The 19037-nt window shown below is 47.3% G+C and overlaps 1 protein-coding gene across 18 annotated transcripts in view; it reads right to left on the reverse strand.

Annotated features, from left to right (window-relative positions):
• LOC120375737 (protein CEPU-1) overlaps positions 1-19037 on the reverse strand; it is a 757368-nt gene that overhangs the window by 688816 nt on the left and 49515 nt on the right. For 15 of the 18 annotated variants that reach the window (XR_005586712.1, XR_005586711.1, XR_005586710.1 and 12 more), the window contains one exon: positions 4448-4561. The exons of the other annotated variants lie outside the window; for them this stretch is intronic. The gene's annotated coding sequence lies outside the window, so the exon portion shown is untranslated. The remainder of the gene's footprint in view (positions 1-4447; positions 4562-19037) is intronic. 18 annotated transcript variants of the gene reach the window in all.

Consider the following 19037-nt stretch of genomic DNA (forward strand, 5'->3'; position numbering starts at 1 on the left):
TGAAAATATAATTATGGCAAGGGGCAGTTTAATGTTAATCACACTTCTACCTCGATATAACACTGTCCTTGGGACCCCAAAAGCCTTACCGTGTTATAGGTGAAACCGCTTTATATCGAACTTGCTTTGATCCGCCGGAGAGCGCAACCCCCGCCCCCACCCCCCCGGAATGCTGCTTTACCGCCTTATATCCGAATTCGTGTTATATCGGGTTGCGTTATATCGGACTAGAAGTAATTATAAAAGTAGTTGCCTTGCTACATTTCAGGAGATCTTCAATTAACATCCCAAGGGTACCGTTAGGTTCCAGGATTATAAGGCTGTACTTCACTTTGGTGTCAGTAGACCGATCAGCCATTGATATGCTCTTTGAATGTAAGTATAGCTATAGTATCACATAAGCAGTCATTGCAGGCCTGTTTGCTTAACTGATCATTTTCCTTTTGATTAACGTTTGGTTGTAGCAATCGAAGTGTCACCTAGTGGTCCTCCACTACATAATTTTTCTGTAAGCAGCCTAGCGTCTCGAACCTGAAAATGAAGGTGAGTTTTATTGCATCCTTAGCTTTAGCAACTTAATATTAATTGGGAGCATTTCAATGTAAAGGTTACACTTTGCCCCACATAGAATGGGCTCTGTTATTGGCATGGATCCACTCATCCTATCCAGGCCTCTGGGGTGGGGCATCCCCGTCTGGCTGCTAAATCTGCAAGGGGGCAATGGCATTAGCTGCTTTCTTTGCCTGGAAATTCCAGGCTGCTGCATTCTCAGCATCTCCAAGCAGGTTGCCAGCCCTTCCATCACGTTGCTTAATGCACTGTTGGAATGTGCTCAGATTCTACAGTGATGAGCCTGGTACAAAACCCTATAAAAAAATGAGAAGAGACGAGAAAATCGGTGTCTTATCCATTTTGCGTGTCATCTTGCAGGATGACTGCTGGTTCCTAATTAGGTTTGTGTCTTAGGTGGCCTCACTCTGCGCATGTTGGCATATTTCAAGCTGTCTCCTGTGGCCTTAGTGAAATGAATCCAGCTCTTTGCTAGTGTCTTTTTTTTTTGTTAATTGCAGCTATTTCAGAGGCACAATGGACGGCTTTTTATTTTCCTTGCTTTGTCTGGTAGCAGGTGGATCCCATTATGTGCACGCTGGATACACCAGCAGAATAGTCTCTCCGCTATGCTTATGCGGCAACAGAATCCGTGACAAATGAAAGGTGCCGAATGCAAGCGGGCAGAGAGGCAAACCTGAAAAGTGAAGCGGTTTGGTTCAGAGGTAAAGCATCCAAATCTCAGTGGTCTGCCAGGGGCTTCTCCCACATTTTCCACAGTAAGAACTACATGTTAATAGAGAGATTGTCTTGTGGATACCTCTCCTTGCAATCCCCAGCCCAGGGATCCCACTTCCCCTCCCATCTGCAATTGGATATCATACCTGTGACAGCCAGAGTGACAGTTTACAGGGATGGGAACTTATTGAAGGTACACTTGTCACACAATGAGCCAGCAGTACTCCCTGCCACAAGGAATGATGGAGACCAAGTGGTTGGTAGGATTCGAAACCAGGATTGGCCATCGCTCAACCCACCAACTTGTGTGAAAATTGCAAATGGTTTTGTCTTCCATAGGATTTTACCTCAAGTTAAGAGCATGCTTTTTAAGTGCAGATGAGGCCTCAAAGTTGCTGGGCTGACAGTGCTGGAGCACGCAGTCCTTTTCCTCCAGACAGATACACCCAGTGCAAGCTCCCCTCTTCCAACCATCTCCCACCACTGTGGGCAAGTGATGCCTGAAGGAACCACCTCTAGGTGAATGACGGTAGTTGTTTCCCTGGGCTCGTCTGTCCTTGGCTTCCACCAGCAAGTGAGCCAGCTAATGCTGGTTGTACCCTGGGTATGTATGATACGTTGGCACCATTAGACAGGAAAAGAGAGGAGTCTGACAAAGCATTTCACATAGGCCAGCAATCAGCCTTCAGCTAGCAAAGGCTTTGGACCTGGGCCACATTGGAACAGCTGTGACTAGTTGAAATCCCCAATCCTGCAGCCATCCCATCCCTTTGACTGGGGCTTGCTCGATTGTTTCGATCCAGGGCCTGGGTGGCATTTGAAAGACCTCTGTCCTCCTCCCACCCCCAGTAGGAGGCAGAACAATGAAGGGAAACTCCTCAGCAGAACCGCTGTTCTGGAGGCACTAGTGATATTGTCCTGTAGGGAATAAGTGAAACACTGGCACTGAGTGGAAAAGTCACCCAGCTTGTGCTGAAGGATGCAAATGGGTGGAAAGGGAATGCAAGGCTCCCGCCGACGTTGCTGGCTCCTCGTCCCTGCCCCCCCCCAGCTCATCCCCTGGAATTTTCTCTCCTTTCTTTCATTCTCTTCCACATTCCTCCATTCTTCCTAGCCCCTGCTTCCTTCTGTCCCCATTTCTGACTCCTCCTTTCGGGCTTCCTTTCTCCGCACCTCGCTGTTTGCATCCCGCAGCACGTTGCATACTAATCTATGCATGGGAACTGTAACTCAGCTATTGATCAGTGTTTGCGGGCTTTCTGTAAACTTTGTTTGTAAAGGTTTTATTAGCCTGCCTCACGGTCATTACATCAAGTAATGGAAAACATCCATCTTCTTCTGCTCCTCTGCGGCGTCCAATGGCAATTGCTCTGAAGAGCGTTAATCAAGCTATGAAAATCATTGGCACCTTGTTCCTTTATTATGAGAAACTGTTCACGGGCTCGCTTGGGATCAGAGGCCCCAGAGCCTGGGAAGTCAATGACACCTGCAGAGCGAATCTATTCTCCAGCTAATGAGAACATGTCACTCCTGTTTCAGAGGTAGAGGGGTGGTTTACACTGAACTGAGGAGTAAAAAGAACCATCGGGTCTAGTTCTCAACTGCCTGGCACCATTATTTACACCTGTGCATAACAGGTGTAAAATACTACCAGGTCAGGGGCCTGATTCCTCACTGTGTAACTCCATTTTAAATGGGTTTACACAAATGCAAACCTGGACCAATTCAACAGTGAATCAGGCCCCTAAACTTTCCCCTGGCGGTCGCATTTCATGCACACTTTGCACAGGTGTAAGTGATGGCACACGGGGCAGAGGAATGGAGAAGTAGTCTCAAGTCTGGGCCAAATTCTGAGATCGTTACTGAGAACAAAAAATGGTTCCTACCCCGAGGGGCTAGGTAAAAAACAAGGAACAACAGGTGGATACAGACTGATGGGGGAGTACAAGGAAACAGTGAGACAATAAAAATTTGCTTCCAAGGCTCTTTGGTGGCCTGCGTGAAATGCATTGGTGGTTAGAGCCGCATCTCCCCATGGAAAGTTTACTGACCCTACAGGCATTTGCAGCAATCCTGCCAACTGTACACCTTTGCAACCATCCTTCCCATGTTATTTTAGCAGCTTCTCTCTCCCAGATTGTTAGAGTAAGAGATTAATGCTTTAATTACACTGTCTGAAAGCTACGAGGCTGAGCTTGCGGATGGCACCGGCTCTAGTGATTCTTGAGGGAGCACACACTAAAAATCAAGCTGGAATCCAAGTGGGGAATGAAAAAGTAAGATGGTAATCAGACTAATTTGATTTTAATGCCCGATATCAGACTGCCAGCTGGGGCAAGAAATTAAAGCTTTCGACTCTTTGTGAGTAGGGGATCCTGTCTTTCAAAGACTTTAAAAGCAGCCATTTCCATCCTGGGTGGTTCATGAGATCTCAGACCATAAAGCTACCAGAGGAGGCCTAAAATGGCCCTGGGCGTATGCCCACCTATACATGTGCACCCACATGCTGCCACATATGCACTTAGAGCCACATGCACACATCCCTGCACATTCACACTCATTGCCACTTCCTTTTCGCTCGTCCTACGGCCTTCCCAGCTCGGAGGCATCAGACTCAGTGAAGACAGGCAGAAGGGAAGTCTGATTAGATCCCCATGTCAGCTGAGCTCACGCAGCAGGAAATCCAGGAGAGAGCACGTCTAACCCAACCCTGTCACATGCAGCGGCTCCAGCTCAGGTAACTGGCCAGGGCACCAGGAATGGAGATTTATTCTGCTCCTTTCCATTTAGTGCTAATTAGAGGCACTAGTGGAAAGCCACCAACGCCCTTGGAGTTTCGTGAGACAGATAATCAGGGCCACCATCTGCACCCAGGATGCATAGTCAGCGTAGATTTGCTCTACAATTTCCTCACCCTTCCTCTTTTTTCTTCCCCATTTCTTATTCTCCTTCCTCCTCCCCATCTCTCTCTCCCTTCCCTTTCATTCTCTCTCCCTCCGTTCCTCCTGCTTCCTTCCCTCCTGCTTCCAAGGAGATCAATGCTCTGGGAATGCTGACTAGGGAATTAAATCATGCCAGACCGTCTGGCCCACTAATCAGCCTGGATGACTCTGTTTTCCCCTCTAGATAGATAGACAATCTGCAATGAAATTGACCACACCTTTTCCTGGGGTGCAGGCTTTTCTGGTGAACGGGGATTTGATCAGACTCGTCCTCCAACCCACTTTGACTGAATCTTGCTCACAAAGAGTAGAAACTGGTTTTCATCCCAAATCTGGGCAAGAAAAAAAAATCAAAACAATTGATTATTTATTTAATTTGTGTGGAGTAGAAAGTTCCAAACATTTAAGGAGTCAGGAAACGTCCAAATTTTTGTTTCGACATATCTGAACAAAACAAGACGTTTCAGCACACCCAAATCAGTTGTTTGAACTGAATCAAAACTTTTCATTTCCACTGAGTTCGACATTAATCTGTGTCCCCCAAAGCCACTGCCGTGCCTTATGAGAGCTCTAAGTCGAGAGTTTCATGCCCCCATTCTCCTCATGGAATAATTTTTTTTCTTTTAATATAATTTTGATGGCTAATATTGATGTTTATTTGAAAGCATTTATATTTTTTATCAATTTAAGTTTTCACAATTGTGGCAAATTATAGGGTTTAAACTTTTTTTTTTAATTGTATTGATTTAAATGTTCACAGTCATGGGAAATTGTGGGAAGGGTGGATCAGCTAAGAATTAATTAATGCCAGTAGATATTGAGATCCAAAAAGGTAAAGCTTTAGAACCATTTAAACACAAATTGTCAACATCACATGTCAAAATATACAAAGTAAATGTCCTTAAATCAAACTCTAATGAATTCTCAAGCAGCACTTTTCTTACTTTGCCTATCTGTGAGTTTTGATTATTATTGATGGAAACACTTTCTTATCAATTTGTGTGTGTATGGTGAAATTCACAGTTACTGGCATTTACTGATAAAAATCTAATCCTTTGAAGCCTAGCTATAAACCATGTTCCACAACTGGACTATATATCCAGCATAGGCAGCAGGTTTAAAACAAATAAAAGGAAGTTCTTCTTCATGCAGTGCACAGGCAACTTGGGGAACTCCTTACCTGAGGAGATTGTGAAGGCTAGGACTATAACAGCGTTTAAAAGAAAACTGGATAAATTCATGGAGGTTAAGTCCATAAATGGCTATTAGCCAGGATGGGTAAGGAATGGTGTCCCTAGCCTCTGTTTGTCAGAGGAGAGAGATCACTTGATCATTGCCTATTAGGTTCACTCCCTCTGGGGCACCTGGCATTGGCCTCTGTCGGTAGACAGATACTGGGCTAGATGGACCTTTGGTCTGACCCGGTACGGCCGTTCTTATATCCCATGATGCACAGTGTCAGGCCAACCAGCAGTGCATTATGGGAAATGTGGTACAGACAAAAATGGGACGTGAGACACCCACACTACAACTTCCACAATAGCAGCTCAGGCTGACACTGATTACGACTGAACAGAGCCAATATTAAATAAAATATTCTAATTTGATTTCTCAAAATGAAAGTTTTTCAGTCAGGTTGACCTGACTCTAAACAAAATATTTAATTTTGGCTTTCCTGATTTTTGATTTTGCAGAACCTGCATTTTCCATTAAAAAGAAAAAAGACAGAAAACTCCCAACAGCTCCACTTGCAGCATGTCCGAGGGGCAAATGAGACATTACCCCATCGGGAAAGGGACAGAGACAATACAGAAGATAAGACAGTGGTATTCTACAAACCAGTGTGACAGCCTGTCCTCGTCTTCGACCACTGCATTCACATTTAGTTACAATGGAAGCAGAAAAGCTCCTGTGAAGGGTGCTGACAATGATTCAAGCTTTCAGATTGGGGAAGGGTAGATTGCACAGCACACCTTAGTTTGGTCATGAATGGTAATGGCCAGCCAGCTGGTTGCCTTTACCATAATACAAGGCAGGAACACAATGCAGAAGCAATGTCCAGCGGGAGCCTACGCAGAGGCAAGACAGGATATAAGATGAGCAAAACTGTGGGGGGGGGGGTGATTGTGCCCACACAAACACCTTTCCTCAGGGTTCTCTCATGCACTGGGCCCAAAGGAAGCAGACCAGCATTACCCTAGGTCACTACAGGTCACCATAGGTCACTATAGGCAAAAATACAGGAGTCTATACAGGAGTCCTAGAGCTTTTTGGCATCAATTTTTAAACATAAACAAATGCATTAGAAAAGTTGAGCTCCAATAACCTGGTGCTACAAAGGAGAAAACAGAAAGAAAGAATAATCAAGGGAAAGACTTATTGGGCTAAATTCATCCCTGGTGTAAGTCAGCCAGGGGTAAGAGTTTTGAACACCACCAGCTAGTTTCAGTGAGTCTAAATATTCTGGTGTGACCCAGGAAGCCTAGAGACTATTTAAGTTGGTGGAATTCACACTTCCTTCCAGCCACCTGAATATGCATGTTACACCAATTTAAATTTTTTTAACTGCACATCTGCTCATCGTCATGTAGCTTACACTCCCCCCTGTATCTCTCCCTTCTAAATTAGGCTCACTGAGCCTGGCTGACTGGATGAAATTGCATGGACAGGGGATGGAAGACAGGAGAGTAACAAGAAATGAAACTCGCGTAAGAACCTGTAAGCAATCCCCCCTTCTCTGGCGCCTGAGTGTGTACATTACGCTGACTCCAACTCCTTTACACATCAGTAAATAGGCAAGTGTAAGAGCAGCTGGCATAAATGACAGCAAGAGAAGAATGGGAAAACCTAATAAAGCCAGCCCTGAGCCACCGTCGCACACCCAACACATGCAAAAGGGATAGGAGGAAAAGTCTTGTTGTCTGATGCAGAATTAAGCCATGGAACTCACTGTTACAGGGTAACAGGATCAGCTCGGAATAAATCAATGGATGAGAATTATACCCGTAAGATAAAACAATCTACCAACCCTTCTGCTTCAGAGCAAACCCACGCTAAGTGATCAGGAAAGAATCTCTTTCAGCCAGTGAGTCTCTGCCAGGGTTTCACAGCTTCAGCTGAGTTTCTGGTACCCTTTGCTGTCAGAGCCAGGACAGCAGGGCACACTGCTCTGCTCTGACAGGAGAATTATTTGCTCCTGTTCTTTCAGTTGGCAGCATCTGTTTCCTTCTGTCCCTGCATCACCCTGGCTCTGTGCCTAGATTCCGCGGCATTAGATCATCGCTGACAGGAGGTGCCCACCTCCTGGCTGCCCTGAGGAGATTACCCTGTGCGTGCAGCAGCGCCCCCATGGCATGGCCAGGAACAGGAAGGGAAGCATTATCGTTGTCACCTCACCCACCTTGTGCAGGAGGCATTTGGCTCAGGCACTGCACCTGACCCACATTCTCCTCCTAATTAGCAGCCTGGGTAATAAACGGCAGCCTTTTATTCATGGACAGGTGTGCGTCTTTGTCAGAGGTCCCTGCTTAAATCACCCGCGCTGACTCCAGTAACAATGGTAATGACACTCGGAGCTGGCTCCAGGCTGTAAAGCGTATTTCCCTGATGTTTGTTCAATATTTCCATGAGAATTAAAAACATCTATTACAGGCTGCAGGATACTAACGGCCCCCAGGGCAGAACCCAGGTTGTACCTCACTCCAGGGGCTCAGCCGATGGCATGTTATACCAGTGCCGGAGGAGACAACGCCAGCCTGCTGTTCACTGCAGGGCTAGCTACTGTGCTTAGGAAGGAAGGCAGGATGGTCTAGTGGTCAGAACACTGGGCTGGGAGTCAGGACTCCAGGGTTCTAGCCTCTGCCCTAGCAGCAACTTCTTGCACAGCCTTAGCCAAACCACTTGGTCTGTGCCTCAGTTTCCCTCTGCTGTGAAAGAAAGAGGTGATAATACTGACCTCTCTTGCTGAGAGCCTGGGCTGAATTAATTAATATTTGCACCGCTCTTTCAGCCAAAAGTTGCCCTGGATGAGGCCAAGATGGGACACACACATAGACCCAAGATTAGGTGCTAGCTACCTTGAATGCCTCCTCCAGGGCTGCCTGTGTGCCCTGCAGACTTGGTACCACCATCCCCACCTGATGGCGCTGGGGAGGGGTAGAGGCCATAACAGGCTTAGAGGAGGGAGAGACTTTTTTGTCCTGATCTACTATTTTTAAGAATTCCTGGGTAGGAAGGGCCAAGCCAGATAATGGAATTCCTCAACTCGATCAGCAGAGCGCCGGGCTATCGGGCATGGTTGTGAGTGACACCTAAAGTGGGTTGTTCTGTAGAAACCAGTGAGGGTTTTATGATCCACTAGCCTCTTACACCTTTCTCCTTAAAGCTCCCCTCAGCTGGAATGCCTACATAACCCTGAGCACAAGCCAGGCAGCCAGCGTGCTGCGAGTGCTGCTTCCACATCTCGCGCTTGTCATAAACCGACTCTCCGCTCCCTGGTCCTCCCCACCTTTGTTATAGTCTGCTAGCATCTCTACACCTCTCCAACCCCATCAGGTGGGGATAGTGGTGTAGGGAGATGGGGTACCGAGTTTGCGGGGCATACATACAGCTTTGGAGGCCCAGGGAAATGCACTCAAGGTAGCTAGCACCTGATCTTGGATCCATTCGCCTTGTCCAGAGCTCCTTTCGGCTGGAGGATCTCAAAGCACGGTGCAGATATTAATTGTCTTTCATTTCACATTTATACCACAAGCTCTTAGGGACAAGGGCTATTCTAGCACAATGGGGCCCCAATCCCTCACTGATGCCCTGTATTAGAATAGCACCTAGAGGTCCTTGACAAGGTCAAGCCCCTACTGCGCTAGGTGCTGTACATACATATAGTAAGAGAGAGCCCTTGCCTTGAAGATCTCATAATAAAAAATATAGACAAAGGGTGGGAGGGGAAAATGAGGCACTGAGAGGGGCCATGACTGGCCTACAGTCCCACAGCATGTCCACGGCAAAGCTTGGAATAGAACAGGGGTCTCCCAAGGGCCTTGAGCTACGAACTCCGGCAATTGCAGCCTCCGTGCCGCACAGCAGCCCGGCCTCGCCTTGACTTTTGGTGGTTCGGAAATGTTGTTTTTGGAAAAATATTTATCCTGCTAATGAAGCAGAGGCAGTGTCAGAGTCCCTGGAAGGTCAAAGCCACGATTGCTGCAATCAGCTCCCTTCACAGCACTCAATGAATGGGGCGCTGATTGCAGACGCCAATCAGAGCACTCAATTTTGCCTGCCTATTTGGGAATTAAAATATAAAGGCACTTCTCCAGGCAGTGTATTTAGGGATGGTTTATATAACATGCCTCTTGTGGGCACAAGGCCAGATGGGAGAGGGGGTGGGGACACAAAAGCGGAATGGATTTAACTAGCTGAGAAGTGCAATATACCACACTGCAAATGCACATCTTGGAGGAGAAGCTAGACGCGAGTCCAAGCTACGCTGTTTGGATCCAGGTTCAAACTCCGCGCTGGAAAGTTCAGGGCCTTTTGGATCTGGGATTTGGATTCGAGTCCCACCTCTGCTTCTAAGGACTGAATTGCTTCCAGGGGCTGCAAGCCAAACTATGGGCTGAAGTTTGGATTCCATCGCCTGGTATTTTGAATTATTATTGGTATTCCGAAGTGTCTCTGCATCATACACAAACACTGAGACAGTTGGATGATCAGCAGGCGAGAGGAGAAGCGAAAACAAACTAATCCAGCCCTGTGGAAGCCCAGATCCTAGAAGCCACAATGCACAACTTTCCGAGCAGGCTGTGCCTGGCAGAGGAAGCTGCTTAGCTAATGGACTAGCCATTTTAGTTTCCTCGACGTCCATTTAAATCACCAGAAGTAGAGAGCAGCTCAAGCTACAATGTCTGGATGCAGATTTCAAACACCCCAAGGTGCAGGAGCTGTTCAGATCTGGGAGTGAGGGGCCCTGTGCAAAATTTGGGTTTGAGGGAGCGCAGATCCAGATTCTGATCCAGACCTTTTCTCGAATCCCAGCCAATAGGCTGCTGAAAAATCACCACACACACCTGGCGGCTCAGAGAGTGCCATGTTCAACCCAGTAATGACTGGGTTTGTACCAGGCTGCAGGAGAGCCAGACGACCAAGTCTAGAACCCACCAGAATTCAAAGAGGAGCTAAACTTAAATGCACTGGTGACGGCTGTCACACCAGGGATCAAATCGAGGATCTCCAAGAGCTGCTACAGGCTTGAGCTAAAGAGTCAAGGCCTGTAGCTGGTGCTATAACAGATTCATATCCTCTGGCTGGGCACAGAAGGGGACCTGGAATACACACTAGCCAGTGAGTTACAAACCTGTTTCCCCTTCTCTCACGCCCTCCGCTCTTAGCAAGTAAGTAGTTCAGTAGGGCTGGTCATGAGACCTGGAAACTTTCCCTTCCAGCCCAGACGGATAGAACCTACAGCTGGTCATCACAAAAGGAGTCCCTGCGACCTGCCCAATTTTTGCAGAGAGGTGTCCACATCACACAGAGGCCCACCACGATCACAGCTTGCTCCCCGTGCCAGCAGTCTGAGCTCGCAGAGTGACCGAACTTCCCCTGCACATTGAGTCGGGGGACCATCAAGGAAACAGGGTGTGCCATCTATCTAGGTAGCTACCCCAGCACTTGTATGGCCCACATCACCCTAGGATGTGGACATCTTACAGGCATCAATGAAATGTATCTTCACAACAGCCCTGTGGAGTAGGGGAATGGTCTCCCCTTTTAGAAATGGGAAGCTGAGTCACATAGAAAGGAGCGTTCCTTGCCTAAGATCTCAGGGGGTCTCTGCAGCTGAGCTCGGAACTGGATGCCAAGGTCTCCTGCAGTCCTGTTCAGCTCTCTATCCACTAGGCCATCCAACCACTGCATAGCTAGCGCTCATCAACATAGTATCTGAGCATCGGGGGGAGAGGGGGAAGTGGCCTAAATAAAACAGAGCTCCTCATTCTCCAGTGTTGCAGCCCAGCATCCACTTAGCCTGCATTCAAATGTATTTTAGTCCAGCACCGAAGCCACTTTAAATAGGACCACAAAGAATATACACTGATCCAGCTCATTCTAGTGCAGCTGGGTGGAGACCCCAGTTACGCAGGAGTGTGGTGTTTTGTAATTTACTCTCCCTGCTTCCCTCGCAAAGCAGATGGAAACTTGGAAAGTGAGCTCATTTTAGAACCAGAACAGGGACCCTCATTCATGCCGGCTCTGACATTTGTCAAACCCCTTTCTTCATGTCCCCGAAGATGCCGCATACAAGCCGCACTACCCGAAAAGGGGGAGAGAACACTGTCTCGTTATTACCAAGGAGAACAGGCAGGGGTTGTGTATCCCTGGCTTTGCCACTGACTCACTGTGTGGCCTCAGACAAACCACTGCCCTCCCTCCATCCCCACACCCTTGTGAATGGGGCAGTAATAGTCACCCCCCTCACAAGGCTGCTGTGAAGCAGACTGAATCTGTGCTTGTGCTTTTCTCCAAAGTCCTTGGGCAAAAGGTGCTATAGAAGCATTGTTGCTATTACTTGATGGTGCATCAGGGCCACCCTCCTTCTAGAGGAGAAGGCAACTCCCCCTCAGAGCCAGTAATGTTCCCCGTGGCTGAAGAAAGGGGTGGAAATAGGCTTGTTTGCTGCAGAGGCACTTCCAGCCGTTGAGGAAGGAAGGACCTGGGACTCTCTCTGAGCAAGTAAAGATCACTGACCAAACAAGCAAGGGAGCAGCCATCACCTATGACTTCTGCTGAGGCATCAGCTCTGCCTCCAGATCTAGGGGGAGAATGGAGGGTCAGGGAATATGTGGGGGGAAGGAACATGTTGAGTAAAAACAAAGTATGATTGACATCCCGGGGGGGTGGGGGAGGGCACTGCTTGTGGCTCAGCACCCACATGGTGGATGAGCAGAAGGAGGTGCTAAGGGAGCACCCGGAAAATGGGTGACATGAATTATGGGCTGACAGAAAAAGGCCCCGCTCCAGCTGAGATCCCTAAGGGCCAGCACAGGGACAAAAGCCATCTTGTCACAACAAGCAACAATTGTGAATGACAGCAGGCACTTCCCTTCCCCTCCAGAACAATGGCCGCCTGTCATGGCAAGCTACAGACTCTATTGCTGAGCTTGGTCACAACACCGCGAGAACATCTGTCAGGCCCTGACGAGTCATGCCAGGGAGAGGAAGCTGCTTTTGCAGCTCGTAGGACGAGGCAGTTTGGGTTTCCACCACATGAGTGGCTTTTGTCTCTTTGTTACTCCAAGGAACAGCAACGCTACCCCCTGACACTGCCCCTTAAATTCAAGCGGAGCAGAGCAGAGGTGGGCAGCTATTTCTGCCTCTTTAGCCTGGTTAGCCAATATTCAAGGCCAGGCCCATTAGACGGAGAAACAGATGAGCCGAGACAGGTCTATTCTTTGGTTCAATTCTGCTTATTTACTATGACTGTACACAAAGTCCTGTTCCCCTGAACACACAAGAAATTGCAGGCAGTTTCTGTGCTCGCTATTTCCGAGTCTGCGCCTCAAGTCAGTTCTGTGCTCAAGGAGCTGTCTCTCCCTGCTCCCTCTCGGGGTCATGCTCACAACTACTTCTCTCACAGTCTGCTGGCTTTCTGCCTCTCGCTCACATACAGCTTGCCAGATAGGCTCCTATAGCCCTGGTGTTTGCCACTAATCCCAGAGAAACCCCTCAAACCACATAGTTTAGCCAAGTTCAGTGCCTTGGGTAGTAGCCTCCTAGTGTTTCTAGCTATCACTGCCTAAAGGGGCTTTTAACTGCTCCTTCAATTTAGCCTGAAAGAAGGATGTTTAGCATACCCATCAGCTTTACCTGCATCTGGGATTGTCTATAGATCAATGACCCACTTGATGGAAGCCATTAACGCCTTCCAGCAGAATACTATTGGGGAAACCGAGGCACAGGGGGGAACAGACTTGCTTCCGGTAACTCCAAGTCAACTGCAGAATCTGGAACAAAACCCAGTTATTCTTAGTCCCTAAACAGTAGAGACAACCCTACCTCCTAAATTCACCGCAGCACAAGCTCACCTCAGCTTAGATATTTGGTGCCAGGTTTTGAAAGAAGGCGTGTATAGACTGCCCTCAGAAATGTACCTGCACCCACAAAAAAAAATGAATTTAATTAGGACAAATGAGTGTAAGTAGGTAAGAGCTACCCCTCTGCACAGCAGACTGGATTCTATGGGTGCACATGCCCCTTTGCCTGAGCGCCCATCATGACGTTGCACTCCATATGCTTTATGCAAATATGTTTATAAGTGTGAATATGATGTAAACTGGAATATGCTTTATGCAAAAGGTCTCTTGTAAGGTATCATTACAAAGCTTATGATCTACTGAGTGTGTTCATCCTATTTGTATGTATGTATCATTCTTGTATCTAAAACTAGAAATATGAAGTATTACTCTGAAGTCCTATTGTAGTTATGCAAAGTGTGGGCCATTAATGGTGGCTTGGAATCATGATGGCGCCCATTAACCAGGATCATTGGCTGTGAATGGCTCCGTTAACTTGCAAAACTTCCTGGGTATGTGCCAGCCAGCCTTAAAAGAATGGAGACCGGGGGTGGGGTTTCTCACAGACATGTGACCATGTCAGATGATATTGGAATCCATATTAAACCTGGCGATTTTCCATTTAGAAAGAGAGGTGGGAATCCAGAGAGAGACAAAGGATTCCCGCCGTGTGCCAAAGCTATAAAGGAGGGTGGAACAGAACAAGTCATGTGGAATTCTCTGCTTTTCACCTAAGATGCCTGCTGGAACTAACAAGGTCTGTACCGGGAGAAAGGATTGGGCCCAGACTAGATAGGAAGGAGTCTAGTCTGTGAAAGAAGCTTATTGGAACATCTCTGAGGGTGAGATTTACCTGTATTCAGTTTCTTAATGTATTAGGCTTAGACTTGCGTGTTTTGTTTTATTTTGCTTGGTAACTTACTTTGTTCGGTCTGTTATTACTTGGAACCACTTAAATCCTACTTTTTATTCATAATAAAATCACTTGTATTAATTAACCCAGAGTAAGTGATTAATACAGCTGTGCATATCCCTCTATCAGTGTTATAGAGGGGGGACTATTTATGAGTTTACCCCGTATAAGCTTTATAAAGAATAAAACAGATTTATTTGGGGTTCGGATCCCATTGGGAGCTGGGTGTCTGGGTGCTGGAGATAGGTCACCTGCTGAGCAGATTTTGGTTAAAGCCTGCAGCTTTGGGGGCATGGACCAGACCTGGCTCTGTGTTTGCAGCTGGCTAGCATGTCTGGCTCAACAAGGCAGGGTTCTGGAGTCCCAAGCTGGCAGAGAAAACAGGCTCAGAGATCATCTCAGCACATCAGCTGACAGTCCCAAGGGGGTCTCTGTGACTAAACCCGTCACACATGCCCCTTTGCCTGAGTGCATGTCCCATCCACTGCTACGCTCGAGTATGGACACACCGGAGATGCCGAATATATTAACACAATCAGCATCTTGCTTTCTGTAACAGCCTCATTTCTCCATGCAGCCTCCCTGCTCTGTGCAGCAGCTATTGTTAGAATACTTGTTATACAACACTCTCTAGAAAGCTCCTATTTAAAGCTCAGCTTTGGTGACAGTGTATGACAGAGACTTTTCAATCTGTCATGTGAACAATCCTAATGCACTTCAGCTCATTCATGCCCTTTACCTATAATCCCCCAGAATATACATCTGCTCCCAGGGCCTCCCCGTGAATGGGAATCCAGCCCTGGGGTTGTGGCCTCAAGCAAGGAGTTAATTATTGGCTAATGGAGCCACCCATCAGATCTCTTATTGTTTCCTGCCTATTTGATAATTAAAATATAAGGCATTCAAGGCAAGACACTGGTGGGCAACTGACATATCAGCTTGGGTGGCACTTGGTGAGGCTAAGCAGAGAACTCACCCTTGTGCTCACTGCATTCTGCCCTGGGGCACTTCATCTTGGTCCAAAAAGACTTGAATTACGCCCTTTTTCCCCCCTTATCTGACAAAGAGATGTCACCAGCCACTGAAATGCAGCCACCTCTGGGGAGCAGCATAGCAGCTGTTTAAAAGTGCACGTAGATGTGACGTGCCTGCTAAGGATAGGACAGGAAAATATAATTGATGCATTTGAGATGGCTCAGATATTTCAAAGCAGGATGTGAGGATATAAAGCTTTTACTAAAATCACTGAGATTCTTATAGATTGACTGGACGGGACCTGGAGGGTCAGCACCACTACCCTTACAAAACACATCACCAGATCACAACTGATTGCTCCTCAGCTTTCTCCTCCAGACAGTGGCACCACCAGCAACCCCTAAAGCCACACTGGGTTGGTACAGACCCCAAGGAAGAGTGCCCCCTTCCTGCGTCACCAACACCATCTCCCTGCCATGCAGCAGCTCTTATCCCACACTGCAGAGCTGGCTTAGCACTGACTAGGAGGGATTATCACATGCTGGACCCTCAGCACCACTGTGCCAATGGCCCAGTGCTCACTCAGATGGAAAAGCTAATTAGCTACACAATGCCCTGCTGCAACCTTGGCTTTCCTGGGAGTTGTCCCATCCCAGCATGGCTTCACCAGGCTTAACTGGGGAGAGCTGGTGCTGCGATCGTATTGGGCTGATCTCTGAAGTCACAGCTCCAGGAATGATGCTTTCCCAATAGGATGTAAGTATGGTATTGCCAGCTTGGGTGCCTGCGCATCTGGAGCCTTGACCTTCCCTCTGCCCAGCAGGGTGAATGCCATTGAACACTGAGCTCCTGCAGAAACCAAAGACGTTCCCCTTGGATAGGACAGGTGGAATAGCAAAACCCCAGGACAGTAGCAATGGCTTTGCCATTGGCTTCTAACACAGAGGTGCAGCAAGGGATGCTGGGAAGCTGGCTGGGGACACTTGAACTGGAAGTCAGCTCCCAGGGAGTTTTGTTATTGACTTCAAGGGGGCTAGGATTTCTCCTCTGATTTACATGTGTGTGTTTCCTTCCTCCCTTGGTGAGAGTGTGGGAGCTGGGGTGGGGACAACTCAAGGGTCCTTTTCCTGAAGCAGTCTGCATGCATGCAGATACCAGCCAGCCCTACACGGAGATCCTTCCTCTGGCATTCGCCGTTTTAATTAGCAGAGCTCTGCCCTGAATCTCAATGGGAGATTAAACCATAAAGAGCGCCACGTGGAAGAGCACAAGTGTCTCTTCTCGCTCGAGAAACGTGCAGAGCTGTCTGTGAAATTATTACCACTGTTTATGTGTCCCATTTTCAGCTCCACATGCACATCCTTGGAGCTCACTCCACAACAAGAAATCAACCGGCGAGGAACGTTTCAAATGCACAGCAACAAAATCCACGTTTGCAGACTCTAGTACCCTGCAGCTCTGTGGGATTTCAGAGGCTGGCTTTTCATCCCTTTCCCTCTCTCGTGATTACATGACAGTGCTGGCTGTGAGAGCAGTCACCAAGAGGGTCACTTACAGTTCCATGTCCTTATATTAAGATCTACCCCTAGGACCCAATTGCCAGGTATTCGCCTCCTGAACTTGCACCGGGGCAGAGAAGCGCGGAGACAAAGGTGGCTTTAAGAAGTCTTTGCACTCCTGATTTTCAGTATTGCCAACCCTAAGCATTTAAAAACAAATAAACAAACAAACAAACAGGCCCCCAAAAATCACAAGATTGTCTTAAAAATCATGAAAATATTTTAAAATAACAAAAATAACCCATTTGTTTGGCTTTTGTTCACTGAGCCTTAAGTATGCATGTTTTCAAGCTTTTCTCTGGATCTAGAAGTGCTAAAACCAGACATTTTTAATGAAAAATGAGATTTTCCTATATTCACATGATTCCAGGAGCTGGGACTATAATAAAGACACCAAATGTCATGAGACTTGTCATAAAAATCACAAGACTTGGCAACACTGCATCTGGAATCTGCTCTGCTTCCCAGGTTCCCCAGAGGGTGCTGGAGAACAGAGAATAACTATTGTACGAAGTGCTTCAGCTGTGTGCCCCTTGCACTGGGGAGTAGCAGGGCTAATACACATCAGCTCTGCACCATTGGAGAACTTCCTCTGTGCAGGGGAGAATTCTCAGGGCACCACTTCCTTTTTCCAGGGTTGGAGAGGTGTCAAAAGGCCTGAGGGTAAGTGAGAAACAAGCCCTGGGTATCTAACTCTCTCAGGCTGTTGAGAGTGTGTTCCCGGTCATTGGATAGAAGTGCCTGGAGAACAGAATGTTTTAAGTTTCATGATGCTGTTGCTATGTTCTAAATTACAGGCTATGAACGCTTGCACCAGCCCTAAGCATTTAGATAAAAGGAAAGCCAACTGAAGCCATCATCTCAGGCTGGCACCAAACCAAATCCCTTTCTGAAGGTTAAAAATAAAAAAAGCCAACATTTTAAAAAGTCGACAGAAGCGAAAGCTTCTCTCTGTATTTCATGAGTCTCGGCACTTTGTGGGATTTGGCTGGGACCTGCAACGGCAGTGCCAAAATGCTGGGTGATGGGCTGTTCTTACGGAGGCGTCTATTCCTAACTCTGCCATTGGCCCAGAGTGGGGGGGTGAGTAATTGTGGGCAAGTCAAAATGGGGTCAGTGCTGCCCGCCTTTTGTAGATCTATGGCTGGAATGTGCTATATAACACCTAAGTATTTTTACTATGGTGTTTATTGCAGAACCCAAACTGGGAGGTACAGAAATCCTGATGAGAAAGCCTGTCTTTGTGAGATTTCCAGCCTCATTTCTAGATAGCTGAGACTCAGTTCAAATAAGCATGAGGCTTTGGATGTTTGAACCTTTTGAGTTTAAGCTGTCATTGACTGGGAGATGGCATACACTTTAATGAAGCTGTACACAATGACAATTCAATCGCTAGCTAACATTAGGAACAGAACCCAGGATGTTTGGTTCCCAAAACATATTCTTCTAGCACTCAGGGTAAAGGCAAATCTTAGTTAGCTGGCTGTAGCAGTAGGGCTTTTATTCTCTCTGTGGGGCTGTAAGACAGACACACAGAGGTATATTCGGGACCCCTGCTTGAGAACCTCTGTATTACAGCGCTGCTCATGGGCGAGTCCCTCTGAAGATAAACAACTGAGACAAAGGTCAGAGGAAGGGTGAAAGAGAGTGAATGACACAAAACCCTGTTGAATTTTGTCTGCTTCCAGATCATGCTACCCAAGAGCCTGGAAGGCTCACAGACCTTCTTCCAGGTAGAGTTTTGGATGGACCAACACTCGGTGTAAGAGTTTGATCCCAAATTAGGAACATGCCAGATTTGGCTCAGTTTTGCTAGGTGTTTTTGTTTATTTAAACGGCTCGAAGGGAAATTCGGGGGACATGTATCCAGCAGAAACACCAACCAAAACCACAAGCTTCCCACAGGGCAAGGAGGCAGCTGCGCTGGAGAGCCTGTGATAGGCATTAATGGAGGATGAGAAAAAAGTACCAGAGCTGAACTTCAGTGGCTGCGCAAGGGAAACCCCTTGGCACTTGGAACATATGGGCTTTCTTGCTTTAGCTCCCTCATTTGTGTGGTTAGTTTGCATGAGACAGAGATCCTTTATCTCCAGAATTTCCTTTCCAATGCACAGGGGAAGTGCCACAGCAATGCACCAGACCTGACCCCCACATATGATTTAAAAATGGAGAGAAAAAAATTGCTCCAAAAACCCCCTGCGCCGCATATTAACTCCCATTGCGGGGAATCTCAATTTCAACTGCTTCCTGCAGTCTACTCTGAAGCAGGCAAAGTACCTGAATCCTAATCCGCATC

Source organism: Mauremys reevesii, linkage group 12 (genome assembly GCF_016161935.1).
Source record: "Mauremys reevesii isolate NIE-2019 linkage group 12, ASM1616193v1, whole genome shotgun sequence".
NCBI classification, from domain to species: Eukaryota; Metazoa; Chordata; order Testudines; family Geoemydidae; genus Mauremys; species Mauremys reevesii.